Source organism: Macaca thibetana, chromosome 5 (genome assembly GCF_024542745.1).
Source record: "Macaca thibetana thibetana isolate TM-01 chromosome 5, ASM2454274v1, whole genome shotgun sequence".
NCBI lineage: Eukaryota > Metazoa > Chordata > Mammalia > Primates > Cercopithecidae > Macaca > Macaca thibetana.
The window spans coordinates 109465504-109488389 of NC_065582.1; the positions used below are offsets into that span (position 1 = coordinate 109465504).

Below are 22886 nucleotides of genomic sequence, written 5' to 3' on the forward strand. Positions count from 1 at the left end.
GATAATTATTGCAAACTTTTGGAAAATTAAGTGACCACAAAATCGGGGGGTGGAGAGTGGAGAAACGTCCTCCAATCCAGAAAAACCTAGCACTGCTTTTTGGCCTCTCCTTAGTGTATTATAGACAAGTGGAGCATCTTTTTTCCCTCAAAGGTCATATGTTGACCTGACAGTTGTTTAAAAAACAATGAAAAATCTTTAGAGCAGAATTTTCCCAAATATTTTTGTCTTTGTTCCATCCTAAGAGATGCAGTTTACATGACCCATTTGTTTTCCTGAAAAGGAAACAAATGCAAAGTGCACTCTATTTCCTGTTGTATTTAATTTCTTTCTTTCTCTTCTTTTCTTGCTTTGCTTTCTTCTCTGTCTTCTTTCTTTCTTTCTTTTTTTTGATGAAGTCTCTCTGTGTCGCCTAGTCTGGAGTGCAGTGGTGAGATTTTGGCTCACTGCAACCTCTGCCTCCCGGCTTCAAACAGTCCTTCTGCCTCAACCTTCCAAGTAGCTGGGATTACAGGCATGCACCATTATGCCCAGCTAATTTTTGTATTTTTACTAGAGACAGGGTTTCAACATGTTGCCCAGGCTGGTCTCGAACTCCTGGCCTCAAGTGATCCACCTGCCTCGGCCTCCAAAAGTGTTGGGATTACAGGTGTGAGTCAACACCCCTGGCCCTGATTTCATTTAATTCACTGGTCAGGAGCCACTAAATTGGTTCCATGATCTAGTATGACGATCTGTAATAGTTCTGGATTCTCCAGAAGCTTACTGTGAGACAAGGATTCCAGTGCAAGTAGGTCACATCAGGACACACAGATTGAGGGTTGGGGCAGGCAGGTGAGCAAGCAGGAAGGGAAGACAGCCAATAAATGTGCTTATCTCTGCAGGCCGAAGAAGCCCTCAGGCTCTACAAACTCTTTGTGTGTGTGTGTGTGTGTGTGTGTGTGTGTGTGTGTGTGTGTAGGGCATGCGGGTGGGCAGTGGCAGCAGCTGTACACTAAGAGCTGTCACCCACAGTGTGTGAAAGTCCTGCATCAGAGCCAACAGTGAGAATGCAAACATGTGCCGCAGCAGAGTCCCTTTGAGGAACCTCCTCACTGCCCAGCAAGCAAAGAAAACAAGCAAGTTTCTGGTCACTGAAAGGGGAACCCGAGCTCTGTGACAGCGCCAGTTAAGGAGGACTTGAAAACAAGAAGAGATGTTAGAAAAAAGGCAGGTGAATGGAGCCTTTAAAGAGCAAGTTGACAACTCCACCCTTCCAATAACAGATATTGTCACCTGTCCAGCTTCAGTTTTAAGGAGGTGGAGAGGCTGGATGTGGAGATGGAGATACTTTTACTTCTTCCTGTTTAATTGGTGCCTTTCGTTTCTTTTTCTTGCATAATTGCCCTGGTTAGAACCTCCAGTATAATGTTGAATAGAAGAGGTGAGTGGACACCCTTGTCCCAGTGCTCAACTTACAGGGAAAGTTGTTAGTTTTTCACCATTAAGCATGGTGTTGGCCGGGTGCGGTGGCTCACGCCTGTAATCCCAGCACTTTGGGAGGCCGAGGCGGGCGGATCACAAGGTCAGGAGATCGAGACCACGGTGAAACCCTGTCTCTACTAAAAATACAAAAAATTAGCGGGGCGCGGTTGTGGGCGCCTGTAGTCCCAGCTACTCCGGAGGCTGAGGCAGGAGAATGGCGTGAACCCGGGAGGCGGAGCTTGCAGTGAGCTGAGATCCGGCCACTGCACTCCAGCCTGGGCGACAGAGCGAGACTCCGTCTCAAAAAAAAAAAAAAAAAAAGCATGGTGTTAGCTGTGGGCATTTCATAGACAGTCTTACCAGGTTGAGGAAATTCCTTTCTATTCTGCTTATTGAGTGTTTTTATCATGAAGTGGTGTTGAATTTTCTTTTCTTTTTTTTGAGATGGAGTCTCGCTCTGTTGCCCAGGCTGGAGTGCAGTGGTGCGATCTCAGCTCACTGCAACCTCCACCTCCCGGGTTCAAGCGATTCTCCTGCCTCAGCCTCCTGAGTAGCTAGGATTACAGGCGCATGCCACCACGCCCAGCTAATTTTTATATTTTTAGTAGAGACTGGGTTTCACCATATTGGTCAGGTTGGTCTCGAACTCTTGACTTTGTCGTGATCCGCCCGCCTTGGCCTCCCAGAGTGCTGGGATTACAGGTGTGAGCCGTTATGCCTGACAGAGAGTAGATTTTAAAAGTTCTTGCCTCAACAATGATAAGTATGTCAGGTAAAGGATATGCTAATTAGCTTAATCTAGTCATTCCACAATACATGCATATATCAAAACATCATGTACACTGTAAATATACACAATGTTTTGTCAATTAAAATTGTTTTTAAATGTTTAAAAAGAATCATTCCTGCTTTCTGACAGCACCCAATCCGTAGCAATCTCCTGCTTCCTTAGACCTTCCCCTAAATTACTCAACCAAAGTCCAAATCCTGTAACAGAATCTTTCTAACACCCCCTTACTGAGACCCCCATAGTTCCATATGGTGTCTATCCTCCTTGCTACAATGAGTGATAAACTCAACTTACTCAACTACAGGTGCATTCCTGTGATCTTTGGCTGAAGGGTAATGACGCAAGAGATATATGCCCCCCTCTCTTCTACACTACTTCAGCTCAATATTCCCCCAGCCCACAGGACACTCCCAAACCCTTTGCCGATGGGTCCTTGTACCTGGTGGGCACCCTTCTTGGTGGAGTATCTCTAAGACTACTCAGGCTGGCAAGCTTCTTGATATCTGTGGGAAACCCATGGTGCTGTGCAGCCTGCCCCTGCGACGTCCCTCTGTGTCCAGTCAGCACAGGGCCAGACGCCAACCTGCCTATTCAGGAGACATCTAATTGGACAATGGAATGGTTGTCTCTTTTTCTTGCAAACATCACAGATCTCTTGGCTCCATTTCCCTTGTCTTCTTAGGAGTTGGGGGGTAGGGATTAAGGGGAGGAAAAACCTTCTGCTGTCTCCAGTAGGCTGTCACCCCAAACCTGTTTATATGTATGTGTGCGTGGGGGCCTGGAGGAATGGTGTGTGGGGCTTGTGGTGCTTGTGGTAGGGACATGTAGCATTGAGGAGCATTCTGGTTCAATTTTTTTTTTTTTTTTTTTTTTTTTTTTTGAGACAGGATCTTGCTCTATCACCTAGGCTAGAGTGCAGGGATATAATCATAGCTCACTGTAGCCTCAAATTCCTGGGCCCAAGCAATCCCCCTACCTCAGCCTCCTAAATAACTGAGATTACAGGTGCACACCACCATACCTGGCTATTAATAATTTTTCTTTGCTTTTGTAGAGACAGAGTCTCATTATATTGCTCAGGGTGGTCTCCAACGCCTGGTGTCAAGTGATCCTCCTGCCTTGGCCCCCCAAAGTGCTGGGATTATAGGCACGAGCCACCACACCTGGTGCTGATCCAATTCTTGGTGGCTCTGCTTTAGAATGTGGGGACACATAGCACCTATAGTTTTGGGTTGTAGATCCTAGTGCCATTTTTAGGCAAGGGAAGAGTTGTTCTATTTAACAGTCTGTTACAATAGTTATCTATCATCTTTATTATTTCATTTTTTTCTCCTGTCTCTCCTTCATCATCATCACCATTAATAAGTCAGAGATTGTCAGGTGGTGGGGTAGGGTGTATCCGATCACCCAAACTCAGATAAACAGTGCATGAAAAGGGGCTAAGCCAGTGGAAACCACTTTGGCACATTCCAGCTACCACACGAAGTTCAGCTTAGCTGAAGCAAGGTGAGTATGTGGAGAAGTGGGGAGAAATGAGTCTGGAGAGAGGGCAGAAGAGAGATGATGAAGGGCTTTGCACACCACGCCCAGAGCTTTGGACTACATCTTATAGATGACTGTGAGCTGTTGAGGGGTGCAGGGGAGAGGCAAGGTCAGGTTGTGGTGTTGGACGGTCATTACAGAAGTCAGAGGGAAATGGATCATTAATAGGGACAGACTTGAAGAAGGAATGTAGTTTCCACAATGCAGGGGCTACTACTGTCAGCCTATGCTGTGCCTTTATGGGAATTAAAAAAAACCCACCTCCACTGGGCAGATGCAGCACTGAGGGTTCAAGACTTGGCAAGCAGGTGGTTGCTTTGTGTGAGGAAAAAGGCGTCCCTTCCTCCGATGAGGCAGACCCAGCCCACATGAAGATGTGTGGCCCAGCAGGTGGAGAACTGAATTATAGTTTTCCTTGCTCCCTGGGCTGGATGCCCCTGTGCAGTGTGCAAACTGCATGTCCCTACAGGGGAGCATGGCCTCATGCTAATAGTGTGTCTGGTACAGAATTGGCAATCAATTAAAATTTTTTTCTTTCTTTCTTTTTTTTTTTTTGAGACGGAGTTTCGCTCTTGTCACCCAGGCTGGAGTGCAGTGGTGTGATCTCGTCTCACTGCAACTTCTGCCTCCTGGGTTCAAGCGATTCTCCTGCCTTAGCCCCCTGAGTAGCTGGGATTACAAGTGCCCACCACCATGCCTGGCTAATTTTTGTATTTTTAGTAGAGATGGGATTTCACCATGTTGGCCAAGCTGGTCTCGAACTCCTGACCTCAGGTGATCCACCCACCTCAGCCTCCCTGCTGGGATTACAAGCGGGAGCCACCGCGCCCAGCCGATTAAAAAATTTTAAAAGTAAGTAGACCAAAGGGAAAATCAGTTGGCAGCTCCTACTGCCAACTACTACTACTATCCGGGTAGGAATTAGCAAGGGCCTGAAGTCAGCTGTGGCAATGGGAGTTGAGGTAGAGACAGTATCAGTTGTCTATACTTGGACTCTTGTGAGTGAAAGGGAGTAGTGTTCATGATTATGCTGGGACAATGGGCATAAATTAAGACTGTCCTGGACAATAGGGACATATCGTTACCCAAAATAGAGGCGAAGAGATGGACAAGAGATTTTAAAGAAGTTGAATATACAGGTCTTGTAAAGAAACTGACTGGAGGAAAGTCAAGAGAAACCCCAACATTTCTCCCATGAGAGACTAGGTGCCAGTCTCTGCCACAGCAGGTTTGTGTTGGGAGAAGAGGATGAGCTTGATTTTGGACTCGTTCTTTACAAATCAAGTCAGCCCTTTACGGACAGTTCTGGAGAGGAAGGAGTGGGGGCTCCCTAGCGATCATATCACATTGTATTGGAGACATTGCAGGACATTTGGCTGAGAGTAAGCCCTTGAGGTAAAGTCCCTCAATGATAACATCTCACTGTGTAATAAAGGACAGAAACTGATTTCTTATCAGTATTCTGCATCTCATCTCTTAAAAGAGGTACTGCCATGCAGGAAAATAGCTAATGATATAATTGAAAAGGCATTAATAGCCTGTAAAATTCAATATTAGAGACACAGAACTTGCTTGAAGGACTCACTAGAGGTCATTTAAATCCAGCTGACTCTGGATCCATTAGCCCTGATGCTAAGTCATCGGGGGCACAGAAATATCTGAAGAACCCCCAGAAATCATCAAGGAAGATTTTTTGTGTGGTCAGTCTTGTGTTCTGCTCTATCATTTAACTGCCTTTCACATCAGGAAGATTTGAGGTAACGGAATAATAGCCAACTTCCAAATATCCACAGTTGTAAAAAAATTTAGATTTTAAACTATGATCCTAACTATACTGCATATATCAAGAGAGGCTTTTAAACCCATAAAAGCCTCATTTCCTGTCTTAAAATTCATTATCTTAACATGTTAACTTTGCATTAACACAGACTTTTACATTTACATTTCCCTGTAAAATAAATTAGAGAGCATTTCTTTTGGTGACAACAAGTAGAAAAAAATGTCTTTGGGTTATTCCATAATTAGGCTTCATCCTTCTTTTGTTATGGGGGAAATGATATGATCATTTGGTGGCAAATGATGCAGTGCCCCATGTTAATCTCCCAGTGGCTCAATTTCATAATTCACCTTGGCAAAGTAGACAAATAAAAAATAAAAATGTCTCCTCATCATTGAAAGGAGCTTGGGAGAAAGTCAAATCAGGGAAATAAAATATTTTCAGTGGTTCCTTCACAGACTTCACTATGAATAAAACTTTGTGCCCAGGAAGGAGTTTCTTGGATGTTTTTGAATGTTTAGGAGGATATTTATCCTGAAAGCATTGATTCCTTTCCTTTTGAACAGATGATCAGCTGGGATGTTAAGATGTTAACAACGTTTATTTCACGGATGCTAGTTTTTAAATTTTGTTTTAGCTTGCTAAGATGTTAGAATAACAACATTCCTTTCACTGATGCTGAAGATTCACCTTTTTAAGAAAGAGTCACTGATCATATGAATGACATAGATGTTGCTTTATCTGCCTCTGCAGTGCAGCTACCTGGCTGATGTCAGCCTCTTAGGTGAATAACAAGTGCATTTCAATATTGTCAAAGTCTATAGCTGTCAAGCTTCAGATCCAGCTTCCTTAACGCTAACCCACTTCCTCTGTAGTGTCTTCTCATAACATCACTGCTTATTAATAATGCTTGCTTTAAAAGAGAAATGTGGATGTGTCACAATAGAGGAAATCCTGGAAAACTTTAAGTCCCTCTTCTTTTTGATTCTTGTTGAGTATATTCCCATGCCTTATTGAGAAGTAGCATTTTTAGGTCTTCCCTAAGGTTCAAAGGTTAAATATTTGTCCTCATGTTACATAAAATTGGGGCCTGGAAGCCCATGTAACACAGTAGAGATGGTGATCGGCTTGAATGTCAAGGTCTTCAGTAGCACGGCAGGTTCCCTGTGACTTTCTTACAGCAGGGCAAGTGATTTGGGAATGAGATATTCAAGAGACAGGAGAGAAGATATAACTGCAAGAGGAAGGAATGAGTGTCTTTGGCCTGCAGTAAAATCTCTAGCATTCTGTGTGTGGTTCCTGGTTTCAGGAAGGAATGGGGCAGGTTAGTACATAGCTGAGGAATGTAGTGGGGGCTCGCATGGCCTCAAAGGGTCAGAAGTAGACCGAACTGAAAGTCCTGTTATCCTGGTAGATCTTCATTGAGAGGTTTAGGAGGGGCTATGTGGTGGCAATGATGCCTGTGTAGGAAAACCTCCTATCTCTTTAGTCATTGAAATGAAAAGATGGACATCCAGAAGTCTAGGAAAATTGGCTTAATGCAAGAAAGCAACACTTTCTAGCTTTATGTGCCTCTCGGAACTCATCTTGCGAAATCTTTTTGGGTCACATTCTTAATGTAATTCTATACCAGTTGTGTTTGCAAGAAGAGGATAATTGGGGACTGAATAGAAGCTATTCTCAGGCATAAGGCTGGGTGCGGTGGCTCACACCTGTAATCCCAGCACTTTGGGGGGCCAAGGCAGGTGGATCACCTGAGGTCAGGAGTTTGAGACCAGCTTTGCCAACATGGTGAAACCCTGTCTCTACTAAAAATACAAAAATTAGCCGGGTGTGGTGGCATACAGCTGTAGTCCCAGCTACATGAGAGGCTGAGGCAGGAGAATCGCTTGAACCCTGGAGGTGGAGGTTGCGGCGAGCTGAGATGACACCATTGCACTCCAGCCTGGGAGACAGAGTGAGATTCTGTCTCAAAAAAATAAAAAAAAAGCATTCCTAGGTATAAATGTACCAAACCAATTAGAACACATAGAATTCTTTTTTTTTTTTTTTTGAGACGGAGTCTCGCTCCGTCGCCCAGGCTGGAGTGCAGTGGCGCGTTCTCAGCTCACTGCAAGCTCCGCCTCCCGGGTTCACGCCATTCTCCTGCCTCAGCCTCCTGAGTAGCTGGGACTACAGGCGCCCGCCACCTCGCCCGGCTAGTTTTTTGTATTATTTTTAGTAGAGACGGGGTTTCACTGTGTTAGCCAGGAAGGTCTCGATCTCCTGACCTCGTGATCCGCCCATCTCGGCCTCCCAAAGTGCTGGGATTACAGGCTTGAGCCACCGCGCCCGGCCAGAACACACAGAATTCTTAATCTGGGCCTCTTGCAGCAGCTCTGGTCAATCAAGGGTTTATACTCAGATAAATATCATTGACCTACCACCCCCCGTTTAATGAGAAGAATGCCAGACTTCTTATGATTCTTCATAAAGTTATTACCAACCTGCCCTCTGTGTGCCTCACTTGACCCCTGTCTTTGACCTCCTGATGTGCCAAGTTGAATGACTTTCCGTCTCCCAGAAAAGCTGTCCTCTTTAGATGTCTCACATGTGATTTCTTGTTTCTGGAGTTCCCTGGAAAGACTGAGCCTTTACCTCATCCCAAGCCTCTGTTTTCTTTAGGACTACAGTCTTGCCTCCTCTGCCCACTTCCCTTCTGGGAGTTGTCTTGCTATTGAGTTCCAGCCAAGTCTACAATCCTGTCTGACGCCACTCCTCTCTGTGTAGACGTCTGCTCAGTGTCTGCCCAGGAAGTGCAGCTCCCTCTCTCTGAGCCGCTCTGGGTTTGGTTGCTGTCTTGGACTGCTTTCACTTGTCCCTGTTATATTCTCCACAAACATGTCAACATGCCAGGCTGAGCTCTCTTTCCCACTGCTGTAGCGGCTCGTCCCACAGAGCTTTATTCCTCCCAGTGAGCCCCTCGCATCCTAGCTTCAGGCCTTTCCCAGTCCATCTGGCCACCCACTGCCTTTGCCAAGCCCTTTCGTTTTTCCCTGAGGGCTTTTAGGGTAGGAGGAAAAATAAACTCTATGACTGGATTCACTTGGAATTTGGCTGTCAGAGTCATGTTCTCTTCTTTTGGGGTCTATTTAAAAAGCATCTAGTGCCCATGGGAAGCAAAAACCCTTTCCAAAGGGCTAAGGCCATCTACTCTGACCCCTGGAGCATCCTTCCTCATCCTCCACATCTCAGAGCAGACACCGGTCTCTGCTGGAAGAGTCTTTCCAACCCTCAGGTCTCACAGAAGTCTCTCAATCCCCTCACTTAGTGCATTCTCCATTTTAGCTTTACTGCACTATATATAACCACCAGATCTCAAGGACAATGACTAGCTTTAAAAACTGGTTTGCCATTGCTGTATTTCCAGCACTCAGCTCAATAGGTGCATGAGTCAATGAATGCATGAATGATTTCTCTGCACATCTTCCACTGATTAGCTCTCTGTTGCCTAAGACATCTCAGTTACCATTCATTCTTCAGACTTTGTTTTTTATTCCTTTCTTCTCTTATTCCAGTTTCTAGCACTTATTAGCCATATGACCTTGGGTAAGTTACTTAATCTCCTTGTGCCTCAGTTTTATCTGTAACATGGAGTAATAGTATTACCCATCTCATGAGGTTGTGGGGAGATTGAATGGAGCAGTGCTTGGTACATAATAAACCCTCAATAAATATGATGATTGAATTATTTCCTGTGCTTTCCTGAATGTTTTTACAGGATTATTAACCAATGATTTTGTTAAAATTGACTAATAGAATAAAATAATTACTCATTGCAACTTCCCTTGCTCACTTGCTAAGTTGAGGAGAATTATATAGTTTTATTTTCCTTTTCCTTTGCTCCTCCACTTGATCTCTCCCATATTTTTGGATGGACTCAGGCTTTTGGGTGGGGAGAGAGTGAGTAGTTCTCTTGGTTCCTCCTAGGGCTGAATTACTTTGCAGGTAACACTTGGAATATTAGAGATACCTAATGTTGGACTTAAGTTTGAAAATCTTTCAATAGCTTTATAAGGTCAAAACAAACTTTTTAAAAACAACCCTATGTGAACACTGATAAACTTGAAATGATGACTGAGAAAAAGTGGTGTCAACTTAAATAACAGAGAGATGCCATCTAAAAGAAATAATATTTATTTGGGAACAGGCATTGCAATAGGAATACACATGCCAATAGGAATACATGTGAACTATGTGCGTATTCAGGAAAGTAAAAGAAGACAATGGCTTTTAAAGGAAAATGAGAGGGTTGCATAGTTGTTTTGAGATAATTATCCTGGGTTATAAAGATCAATAACAAGGGTGGTGCCAGTTCAGGGTTGGACAAATCTGCTGGGCAGATGTCCTTGCAGAAGTATTGTTTTCCTATGAGATTGTGATGGTCTTTGTGCAAGGCTGTGGTTTTTGCAGAATCTTTTGTGATAGTTCCTGTTATTAGGCGTTTGTGTGTGATAACCTTCTTTTCATGGCCTTCTCTGGCTTCTTTTGTTATGGTTTTTAACACAAGTGACTCAATTTTGATTCCATCAACTTTCATAGTGGAAACTTGTTTGTGTAGGGCTGGTCCTTCCAGCCCAACTTGCGAAGACTTTCATGCTGGACCTCTGTGCATCCGCTAACGGGGAGTCTGTGGGAGGATAGTACCTCTTGAAGAGTGCAGCCTCCTGGGTGCCCATGGGGTTCTTCGTGAAGAGTTTCATGGTTGCTGCTTCAGGACTTATTGAGATTTGGGAATTCTCCTTTCTTGTTCTTTTAAAATAAGCAATAAGTCAAAGGGTTTTTTGACTGCTTTTTTTTTTTTTATGTGACAGAGTCTTGCTATGTCACCCAGGCTGGAGTGCAATGGCACGATCTCAGCTCACTGCAACCTCCACCTCCTGGGGTTCAAGGGATTTCTCCTGCCTCAGCCTCCTGAGTAGCTGTTTACAGGTGCGTGCCACCATGTCTGGCTAATTTTTGTATTTTTGGTAGAAACGGAGTTTCATCATGTTGGCTATGCTGGTCTTGAACTCCTGACCTCATGATCCACCCACCCTGGACTCCCAAAGTGCTGGGATTATGGGTGTGAGCCACTGCACCCAGCCTTGACTGCTTTTTAAATTCTCTATCTCAAAGAATAGTAAATAATATTTGAATACTAACCACACTAGTTTTAGCCCCGTGATGGTTAATTTTATGTGTCAACTTGAGCTAAGAGATGCCCAGATAGCTGGTAAAGCACTATTTCTGGGTGTCTATAAGGCTATTTCTGGAAGAGATTAGCATTTGTATGAGTAGACTGAGTACAGAAGATCTTTCTTGCTAATATGGGTGGGCATCATCCAATCCCCTGAGGGATAAAATAGAACAAAGAGGCAGAGGAAAGGTGAATTCTCTTTTTCTCTGTCTTTGAGCTGGGATATCCATCTGGCCTTTGGACAATGGAGTGCCTAGTTCTTGGACCTTTGGACTCTGGGACTTAAACTGATTACTGCACCCCTTTCCCACCTGCTGTCCAACCTCCTCCAGGTTCTCATACCTTCTGCTTCAGTTTTGCCATCAGCTCCCTCCCCTGGTCCTCTGGTCTTTGGACTCTGCATTGTGCCACCAGTTTTTCTGGGTCTCTTGCTTGCAGACAGCATATCATGGAACTTCTTGGCCTCCATAATCACATGAGCTAATTGTCCTAATAAGCCAATTGTCATCTCTATCTCTGTCTCTATCTCTATCTCTATCTCTATCTCTATCTATCTCTATCTCTATCTCCATCTCCATCTCCATCTCTCTCTTGTCTCCAACTATATCTCTCCTATTGGTTCTATTTCTTTGGAGAACCCTGACTAATCCAAGCCCTCTGATGGTAAGATATACTTTTTTGTTTTTCAAAAGTAGTTCTGGTCCTTCACTTTAAAGGGCAAAGTGGACCTATGTCCACTTTGGTTCTGCTCACAGACAGGGGCTGATTCCAAGGGGCTGGGATAGGGCTGTTTTATCCATCTTTATTATCTTCCATGGAGCAGAAGTGATAGCAGTTATCAATATCCAGTCTGCATTTAATCACCCCTTTTGAAGCAGGTTTATGGCAAGTCTGCCTTTGCTCTACAGGAACAACATTAAACAGCTGACTGGCCCACATTTTTGGGAGATGAGTGTCTCCTAGGAATCTCACAAGCACTTCATGTTCTACCTGTTGCAGCATTTGTATTTTTGGAGAAAGTGTCTGCAGATTTCAATGTAACTTGCTTAATATTCATAGATTCTTACTAATTTTTCTTCCAGGAAAATAAAGTATTGTTAGTTTTATGGTGAGTGTCAGGGAGGTTGTAGGAATTTGATCAAGCAGAACCATGATAAGAAAAGCCAACAGATGCTTTCGAAATTCCTTGTCATTCTGGCCATAATAATGGAAGGAATGACAGTTTTATTAGTTTTCTTTTCTTGCTTAACAAATCACTACAAAGTTTGCAGCTTGTAGGCTTGACTGGGTTCTCTGCTTAGGTTGAAATGAAAGTGTGGGCTGGGTTGGGCTTTTATTTGGTGGCTCTGGGGAAGAATTCATTTCTGAGATCATTCAGATTTTCAGCAGAATTCAGTTCCTTGTGGTTGTAGGACTGAGTTCCCTGCTTTCTTGCTGGATGTTGTTGGACAGCTCTCTGGTCCTCCTTGCACATGGCCCCTCCATCTTCAAAGCTAGCAATGGCATATTCAGTCTTTCTAGTGCTTCAGATCTCTCTGACTTCCTCTTCTGCTGCTACCCAGAGAAAATTGTGCTTTCAAAGGATTCATATGATTAGAGTAGACTTACTTGGATCATTTCCCTTTTGGTGAATTCAAAGTCTATTGATCAGTAATAATGTGATTATTTTTGCAAAATCTCTTTTGCCGGGTAATGTAACATAGTCACAGACATGATATCACATCCTATTCATAGTCTTGGAGATTAGGGCAGGAAATCTTGGGTGGTCAGTTTAGAGTTCTGCCCACCACAGTTGTCAAATATTGTTTTCTCAAATTAACTCTTTGCTGAAACTGAGCTCTAGGATCTCCCTTGCTTGTTTTTGTTTGCTTGTGAACCATACAGTTTGTTATCTATGCTGTATATCTTTTTTTTTTTTGAGAAAGAATCTCATTCTGTCACCAAGGCTAGGGTGTAGTGGCATGATCTTGGCTCATTCTAGTGCCCACCTCCTGGGCTCATGTGATCCTCCTGCCGCAGCCTCCCAAGGAGCTGGGACTACAGGCGTGCACCACCATGCCCAGCTAATTTTTTGTAGAGACCTGTTTTTGCCATGCTGCCCAGGCTGGTGTTGAACTCCTGAACTCAAGGAATTCACCCACCTCAACCTCCCATAGTGCTGGGATTACAGGTGTGAGCGACCACACCCGGCCTGTATCTTATCAATGAAATTTTATTCTCTGGCTCAAACAGGATGCCATTTTCCAGGGCACGTATTCCTGGGGTTCATCTATTGGTTTTGGATTTTGAGGTTTGGTGTCCTCCTTGCACTTGGCCCCTCCATCTTCAAAGCCAGCAATGGCATATTGAGTCTTTCTAGTGCTTCACATCTCTCTGACGTCCTCTTCTGTCACTACCCAGAGAAAACTGTGCTTCAAAGGGTTCATGTGATTAAAGTAGGCTCACTTGGATAGTTTCCCTTTTGATTAACTCAAAGTCTATTGATCAGTAATGATTTAATTATTTTTACAAAATAGTTATTTTAGAATGGAATTATTTTAATTTAACCAAAACACCAAAGCACCATTTTTGCTTGGACCACACAAGGAGAGATATGAGAAGCATAAAGCAGCAAACACAACCCTGGCTAGCCTCCAAACCTGTGTCTTTTAGTGTTACAAGTACATATGAGATTGCCGCTGTATTCACAGACCAACAATTATCTCATTAAATAACTTCCCAAGCCTTGATTTAGCCATTATGAAAGATGTTTTGATGAAGAACATCTGGTGTTGTTTTCAATTAAATATTACACCACTAAACTTTGATTAAAAACTGATTTAAAATTTTAATAGTCCCTCCTTTAGAAGATGGCAAAATGCAAAAAAGGAAAATGTCATTCATTTAAATTGTTTTCTTTCTCTTCTTTGTTGCTCTATTTTAACTGGATTCCCATTAATGACTGTTTAAAACCCACACAATTTTGGATGCAGTAAATCGAGATACATAAATAAGATTACCATACCAATACTGCTGTTCTCACTCTTTTACTATTGATACCTCATTTTGTTTTTATGCTTTAATTAAATTGAGTATATTTTATGTTTCAGTTTGCTTTAAAACAACTGCAGTGCATATAATTGACACTATTTCATCCCTGATAGAAAGTGCTGAGTTGGATTAAACACACCAGTTCCATTTCTCTTTACATTTAATCTGTGGCAAAACTAAGGCAGAAATAATATGAACTATATTTCTTCTCCAAGTTGCCATGATAGGTGAAAACAACTAACCATCTAATAATTACTAATAAAGACTGAAATGAAATCTTTAGTGTAACTCTTATCTATATAAAAATAGATATTTAGTGGTATAAGCTAATTTTACTTAGTAATTTTCCCCAAGTGGTACGTAACAAATGATAAACACATAATTGCTATTCCATGTACTCCATATCAAGCATAAATCTTCAAGCACAGATTTTAATATATTTTTACTCAGGCTATCAGGTTTAGCCTAAGTATTTATAGTAGGGAAATGATAGTATGCAATGTTTCTACAGAATAGGGATTGATGAACTTTTGTAAAGGGCCAGATAGTAGATATTTTCAACTTTGTGTGGGCCATATTATCTCACAATTACATAACCCAGCTGTTACAATATGAATGCAGCCATGGACAATATGTGAACAAATGAGTATAGCTGTGTTCCATACAACTTCATTTACAAAAACTGGTGGTGGGCCAGGTTTGACCTGTGGGCTATGGTTTAATAGGTTGACCCTTATTATCGATGATAATGACCAAGTGCTAGCTAATGTTCACTGCTGAGTAAAATCAATAGGTCAATTCATGAATTAGGGTCCTGCATATACTTTTGTTATCATAGGTATTTTGTTTTTGTTTGTCTTGCAATAGTTTGTCTTAATTTAATCTGTTGATTCCCATGTGGGAATTTCCTCCGCAATCTTGTATTTTAAAATAGGGACCTACACTCATCAACATTTCCACAAGTCTAAATTAAGTCATCAAATAATTACCATGATTAAAATTAGCTATCTTCTCTTCTGCAGTGGTTCAGGCAACAACTGTAACATGTTTATCTTACACAAACTTGGCTTAAGTCAGGCCAGACTTTGCAAGCTCTTGGCTTCATACCATTTGATATGATTTTTCTCTGTGTCCCCACCCAAATTTCATCTCAAGTTGTGATCCTTGGTGTTGGAGGAGGGGTCTTGTGGGAAGTGATTAGATCATGGGAGCAGATTCCCCCCATGCTGCTCTTGTGATAGTGAGTTTTCACGAGCTGATGGTATAAAAGTATGTGGCACTTACCCTTTTGCTGTCTCCTACCACCATGTGAAGGTGTTTGCTTCCTCTTCCACTTTGATTGTAAGTTTCCTGAGGCTCCCACTCATGCTTCCTGTGAAGCCTGAGGAATTGTGAATCAACTAAACCTCTTTTCTTTATAAATTACCCAGTCTCAGGTAGTTCTTTATAGCAGTATGAAAATGGAATAACCACTAAATTTTTGTTTTAATAGAGAGAGATAGGGTCTCACTCTGTTGCCCAGGCTGGAGTGCAGTGGTGCCATCATCACTCACTGCAGCCTTGAACTCCTGGGCTGAGGTGATTCTCCCACATCATCTTTCCAAGTAGCTGTGACTACAGGTATGCACCATGATACCTGGCTAATTTTTACAAAATTTTTTGTAGAGATGGGGGTCTCTCTATGTTGCCCAGGCTGGTCTTGAACTCCTAGCCTCAAGTGACCTTGGCCTCCCAAAGTGTGAAGATTACAGGTATGAACTACAGTGCCAGGCCCCATTATATTTTAGATATCATTTTCGTTTTGGGAGGCAAGAGGGTCAAGTACAGTGGTATGATTTGGCTGTGTCTCCACCCAAATGTCACCTTGAATTGTAATAATCCCCACGTGTCAAGGGTGGAGCCAGGTGGAGATCACTGAATCATGGGTGTGGTTTCTCTTATACTGTTCTCATGTTAGTGAATAAGTCTCATGAGATCTGATGGTTTTATAAATGGGAGTTCCCCTGCACAAACTCTCTTGCCTGCCACCATCTAAGATGTGCCTTTGCCTCTCTTTTATCTTCTGCCATGATTGTGAGGCCTTCTCAGCCACACTGAACTGTGAATTCACTAAACCTCTTTTCTTTATAAATTACCGAGTCTCAGGTATGTCTTTATTAGCAGCATGAGAACAAACTAATACAGTAATTGGTACTGGTAGAGTGGGGTGCTGCTGTAAAGATACCTGAAAATGTGGAAGTGACTTTGGAACTGGGTAACAGGCAGAGATTGGAACAATTTGGAGGGCTCAGAAGAGGATAGGAATATGTGGGAAAGTTTTAAACTTCCTAGAGACTATTGAATGGTTTTGACTAAAATGCTGGTAGTGATATGGACAATGAAGTCCAGGTTGAGGTGGCCTCAGATGGAGATGACAAACTTGTTGGGAACTGGAACAAAGGTGACTCTTGCCATGTTTTAACAAGAAACTGGTGGCATTTTGCCCCTACCCTAGAGATTTGTGGAACTTTGAATTTGAAAGAGATGATTTAGGGGATCTGGCAGATGAAATTTCTAAGCAGCAAAGTGTTCAAGAGGTGACCTGGGTGCTGTTAAAAGCATTCAGCTTTATGTATTCACAAAGATATGGTTTGGAATTGGAACTTACGTTTAAAAGGGAAGAAGAGCAGAAAATTTGCAGCCTAATGATGTGGTAGAAAAGAAAAACCCATTTTCTGAGGAGAAATTCAACCTGGCTCTAGAAGTATGCATAAGTAATGCAGAGCCAAATGTTAATCGCTAAGACAATGGGGAAAATGTCTCCAGGGGACGTCAGAGGTATTCATGGCAGCCCCTCCCATCACAGGCCCAGAGGCTAAGGAGGTAAAAATGGTTTCTTGGGCTGGGCCCAGTGCCTTGTTGCTTTGTGCAGTCTTGGAACTTGGTGCCCTATGTCCCAGCCATGGCTAAAAGGGGCCACCGTAAAAGTCAGTCTGCTGCTTTAGCAGGTGCAAGCCCCAAGCTTTGGTGGCCTACATGTGGTATTGGGCCTGTGGGTGCACAGAAGTCAAGAATTGAGGTTTGGGAACCTCTGCCTGAATTTCAGAGGATGTATGGAAATGCCTGAATGTCCAGGCAGAGGTGTGCTGCAGGGGCGGAGCCCTCATATAGAACCTCTGCTAGGGCAGTGCAGAAAGGAAATATGGGGTAAAGCTCCCACACAGAGTCCCCACTGGGGCACTGCCTAGTGGAGCTGTAAAAAGAGAGCCACCATTCTCCAGAGGCCAGAATGGTAGATGCATTGACAGTTTGCACTGTGTGCCTGAAAAAGCCAGAGACACTCAATGCCAGCCTGTGAAAGCAGCCAGGAGCGGGGCTGTACCCCACAAAGCCACAGGGAAAAAGCTGCTCAAGACCATGAGAACCCACCTTTTGCATTGGTGTGACCTGTATGTGAGAGATGGAGTCAAAGGTGATAATTTTGGAGCTTAATATTTAACTGCCCTGCCGGATTTCTGACTTGCATGGGGCCTGTAGCCCCTTAATTTTGGCAAATTTCTCCCATTTGGAATGGGTGCATTTATCCAATGCCTGTACCCAAATTGTTTCTAGGAAGTACCTTACTTGCTTTTGATTTTACAGGCTCCTAGGTGGAAGGGACTTGCCTTATCTCAGATGGGACTTTGGACTGTGGACTTCTGAGTTAATGCTGAAATGAGTTAAGACTCTGGGGGACTGTTGGGAAGGCATGATTGGTTTTGAAATGTGAGGACATGAGATTATGGAGGCGCCAGGGGCGAAATGATATGGTTTGGCTCTGTGTCCCCCCCAAAATCTTACCTTGAATTGTCAAGAGGAGGTCCAGGTGGAGATAATTGAATCATGGGAGTAGTTTCCCTTATACTGTTCTCATGGTAGTGAATAAGTTTCATGAGATCTGATGGTTTTATAAATGGGAGTTCCCTTGCACAAGCTCTCTTGCCTGCTACCATGTAAAATGTGCCTTTGCTTCTCCTTTGTCTTCTGCCATGATCATGAGGCCTTCCCAGCCATGCTGAACTGTGAGTCCAATAAACCTCTTTCCTTTATAAATTACCAAGTCTTGGGTATGTCTTTATTAGCAGCATGAGAACAGACTAATAAATACAGTGAGAAAGTCAAGAAGCATTTCTTTAATGGACTTTGAAAACTGGATACTACGATTTTGCTAATAAGCAGGAAAGACATTTTTCTTTGTTTTTTTTTTTTTTTTTTTTTTTTTTTTTTTCTGTGCATGATGGTACATATACAAAATGTAATATATGCCTGTCCCACATTCATGTCATATTCCCATGGTGACTTTGCCACCCATAGTTTTCTATAGGTACAGTATTTGTATTCAAGAACAGTTACTGACTTCCACATCAATTGCTTTGTAGCAGAATAGCTGCCTCCTGGTCTATAGTGGCTGACATGAATTCACTTTTTAAGGGGCTATTGCCTCAATAAAAAGAATCTGGAGATGTTGATTTTCAGAGGAGTGTACACCTGGCCTCCAAACAACTTTCATCATATGAATAGGCTGAGGTGGCTTACACAAAAACAAAAAAAAAAGGACCTCTTTTTCTTAAAGCACTAACATTTTGTTGTGTAGGCAACATTGCCTTACATGTTTAAAACATATTGTTTTAAACAGGTTGTAGGGAGGAATTAATAATATGTATACATAATTTTATTGAGGGTTTATTATGTACCTGGAATTTTGAACATGTTTTCTCTAATCTTTACAATAATCACATGCAGTAGGAATTATTGGCACTTTACTTGCACAGAAAGGAAGGCTTAGGCGGTAAATGATGGCAAAGGTGGTAAATGATGGAGTTGGGATTCCTGCTTAGGCCTCTTTGGAACCAAAGCTCTTATCTATCTTTCTCTTATGACACTTTTTATTTTTTAGGAGATAGGGTCTTGCTCTGTTGTCCAGGCTGGAGTGCAGTGGCACAGTCATAGCTCATAGTATCCTTGAATTCCTGGGCTCCAGCAATCCTTCTGTTTCAGCCTCTTGTGTAGCTAGGACCGCAGATATGTGCCACCCACCTGATGGGGTCTTGCTATGTTGCCCAGGCTGGTCTCAAACTCTGAGCCTCAAGTGATCTTCCTGCTTCTGACTCCCAAAATGCTGGGATTACAGGTGTGAGCCATCATGCCCAGACAGCTATATGTTTTGATACAGCTCAAGGCCAGTGGTTCTCAAAGCCTGGGCCCCATCCTGGAGTAATTTATGTACAATGTCCAGGGCAGGATCTGGATGTGGAGATATATTTATAGATTTTATTTTTTAGAGCAGTTTTAAGTTCTCAGCAAGATTGAGCAGAAAGTATAGAGAGTTCTTATATACCCTCTCCCCCACACAGGCATTAGCCTCCCCCGCACTATAGAAAGCTATGAGTGGCAAAGGCACTATGACTATGGGAATATGACATGAGTGTGGGCCAGGCATATATTACATTTTTCATCCCCCAGCAAAGTGGTACATTTGTTAGAATTGATGAACCTCCATCGACACATCATTATCACTCAGAGTCCATAGTTTACATTAGGGTCCACTCTTGGTGTTTTACATTCTATGGGCTTAGGAAAATATATAATGACATGTATTCACCATTATAGTATCATAAAACTCTTTCCACTGCTCTAAAAATGCCCTGTGCCTGCTTATTTATCTTTCCTTCCCCACTAACCCTTGGCAACTGCTAATCCGTTTTGCTGTCTCCATAGTTTTTCCTTTTCCTGAATATTACAGAGTTGGAATCATAGCATATGTACTTTTACAGGTTGGCTTCTTTCACTTAGCAGTATGCATTTAAGGTTTCTCCCAGGATGTGGATAGTTTTAAAAAGCACCCCAGGGAATGTTAACATGCCGCCAATTTTGAGAACCACTGGTCTCAGGGGTAAAATCTAGAAACAGCTAGCATTTAGGTAAAGACTGGGCTTCTCCTTGCTGCTAAGAGGGCAAAGTTGATCTTCATCACCCTTGCTGTGTTTCCCCATGTTGCTGTGCTGCCCAGTGGCCTTTGTCAGGAAGTCATATGCCCTCACTAGGCACACAGCTCATCGTAACCTCTTGTACCTGGAATGGGTGTCAGATTCTGGCCCCATCATATTGTAAATAAATCTCTGGGTTATCCCTGCTAAGGATCTTTGGGTGGCATTTTATTATCTGATTCTTACCTTTCTCTTGCAAAGAAGCCTGGAGCAAGTCCTTAGCAGAGGTTGAACCAAGGTGTTTCTGACTTTGGGAAAAGGAATGGTTAATTTAGAATGACAGAATCTGGGAATGAGATGAAATCTGAGTTGAATTCTGAAATAAGGCTATAACATCTATAGCATGACAGTGGGGTTCGGCCGTTTTGGATGAGACTTTCTGGAAAGGAGGGAACAGTTTGAGACAAGATCTGAAGCAGGGAAGACAGAGTGACTTAACAAAAATGTGACTGCCTATCAGAGCCAGGGGTTTTGAGTAGCCCACAGGAATGGGGTAGTGATGTGTTGCACATGCCCTTGTGGGAGATAACTCTGCAAAGGCTGGTGAGTCTTCTCTTAGGCATGTCTTAGTGTCTTCTTCACCTGTAGATCCCTGGAGACTCACCACCTCTCATAACCTTTGGAAAGGGTAGCCTCTGACTCTTCTTCCTTGACATGGCAGATTGGACCAAGGCTGAATGCTAGAACTAAAAACACTAGTTCTAGCTGTGTTTTTAGTTCTAGCATCCACCTTTGGCCCAATTTCTATATTTAGAAAAACTAAAAGTATCTAGAGTGGTTTTAGTTTTAGCATTCAGTCTTGGTTCAATTTCTATATTTGTTGATTCAGATGCGCGGGGGAGATCATCTAGCTGGCAAGAGAACTAATCAGATGGTCTCACATGAGCATTTGAACCAGCAAATATACAATTTCATAGTAGAGGGTCCTGAGTGTGAACCATCATGCATTTAATAAGTGCTGATTATCTGCCTCATGCTTTTCTAGGGCCTATCGATACATGGATGTACAAGGCAAAGTCCTTCTTTCACAGACATTAGGTTTAAATGGGAAAATGAACAAGTAAATAAATAAAAAAATGTCAGGTCATAACAAAGGCAATGGATGAAACAGAGTCTTTTGACAGAGTATAATCGGGAGAAACAGATGTCATCAAATGGTGAGCTTGGGGGGAGATCAGAGAAGACCCTTGAAAGAAGGTGACAGGGGATAATAGATATGGAGGCCAAGGCAAAAATTAGGAAAAGAGTTGACTAGAGCATGTGTGTCTCATGGAAAAACTAGAGATGGGGGTAGCTATGTGGTCCCTCAGAGATTTAGGGTGCCACAGGTGATTCCTGGTTAATTTTTGGTTCCTTTGAGCCATTTCCTCTCTTGCATTCTTTTAATAACATCTCTACACACACACACACACACACACACACACACACACACCCCTCTCTTGAGCTAGTTTAAGTGGATCTTGCATCTTGCATGCCAGAGTGCTTAAAAACAGGGATAAATTGAGGAAGATTCTGAATGGTAGTCTGTGGTTTTGGACTTAGTTCTGTCTCAGAAAGGGCTTTTGAGCACTATAGAGTGTCTTTATGCACTGGTGTCAGGGAAAACACATTCCTTTTTTGAGGATGGAAAGCTACTGATTGTACTGAAGCTTGCATTCCTCTGCCAACTGCTGGAACAGGAAAAACAACCATCATCCTGACTGCCAGCAGTCTGGCCAGACACCACCTGTTCTCAGTGCCTGTGTGGGGTGTTTAGCTTAGCTAGGCAGCTCCAACAGCACCTGGGATGCAAAAACATCCTGAATTTCTCCGAACACCACAGCAGGGCTATTTAAACAGCACAACATTCAGGAAATAGTCATTATCTCCACACCTCCTGCATTCAATGGGATGGATTATTGGATGAGCTTCAGAGGGCAGCTCCAGGGAGTGCCAAGTCCTCCCAGACCAGATCTCCCATCCGTATGAATGTGCCATTTGTGGGCCAATGCGGCTGGGCTTCTCAGGTTATTGGAGAGGAAGTTGGGCTTGATTCTCTCTGCCTGTGTGGAGTCCTTTCTGTATGCCAAATGAACTGTCAGCATCAGCACAAAAAATGGGTGCAGACTTGGGCAGGGAAGAGGAAGACTGCTGCTGTTGCACATATTTTCTATAGGGAGCATTTTGGACCATTAAAAGGGGAAAAATGTGAAGGTGGGTGAGCGAGCCTCATCTATCTCATTTGCCTTGGGATAGAGAAAGGATGTACTGGTAGCCATCAGTCAGTGTCTTCCTTCCCTTCATTTGCCCCCCTTTTCCCCCTATATTGGCAGGAGCCCAAAGCAAACCATTGATGTTATAATTTCTGTTCTTTTACATTTGCTGAGGGGAGCTTTACTTCCAACCATGTTGTCAGTTTTGGAATAGGTGTGATGTGGTGCTGAGAAGAATGTATATTCTTTTGATTTGGGGTGGAGAGTTCTGTAGATGTCTATTAGATCCACTTGGTGCAGAGCTGGTTCAATTCCTGAATATCCTTGTTAACTTTCTGTCTCATTGATCTGTCTAATGTTGACAGTGGGGTGTTAAAGTCTCCCATTATTATTGTGTGGGAGTCTAAGTCTCTTTGTAAGTCTCTAAGGACTTGCTTTATGAATCTGGGTGCTTCTGTATTGGGTGCATACATATTTAGAATAGTTAGCTCTTCTTGTTGAATTGATCTCTTTACCATTATGTAATGGCCTTCTTTGTCTCTTTTGATCTTTGTTGGTTTAAAGTCTGTTTTATCAGCGACTAGGATTGCAACCCCTGCCTTTTTTTGTTTTCCATTTACTTGGTAGATCTTCCTCCATCCCTTTATTTTGAGCCCATGTGTGTCTCTGCATGTGAGATGGGTCTCCTGAATACAGCACACTGATGGGTCCTGACTCTTTATCCAATTTACCAGTCTGTGTCTTTTAATTGGAGCATTTAGCCCATTTACATTTAAGGTTAATATTGTTATGTGTGAATTTGATCCTGTCATTATGATGTTCGCTGGTTATTTTGCTCGCTAGTTGATGCAATTTCTTCCTAGCATCA

At 42.8% G+C, this 22886-nt stretch overlaps 1 protein-coding gene across 3 annotated transcripts in view; it reads right to left on the reverse strand.

The window, feature by feature from the left end:
• The window catches only part of SPINK2 (serine peptidase inhibitor Kazal type 2), a 467655-nt gene that overhangs the window by 287434 nt on the left and 157335 nt on the right, over positions 1–22886 (reverse strand). The window contains exon 1 of one of the 3 annotated variants that reach the window (XM_050791245.1): positions 22113–22116. The exons of the other annotated variants lie outside the window; for them this stretch is intronic. The gene's annotated coding sequence lies outside the window, so the exon portion shown is untranslated. Of the gene's footprint in view, positions 1–22112; positions 22117–22886 lie in introns of those variants that run through there. 3 annotated transcript variants of the gene reach the window in all.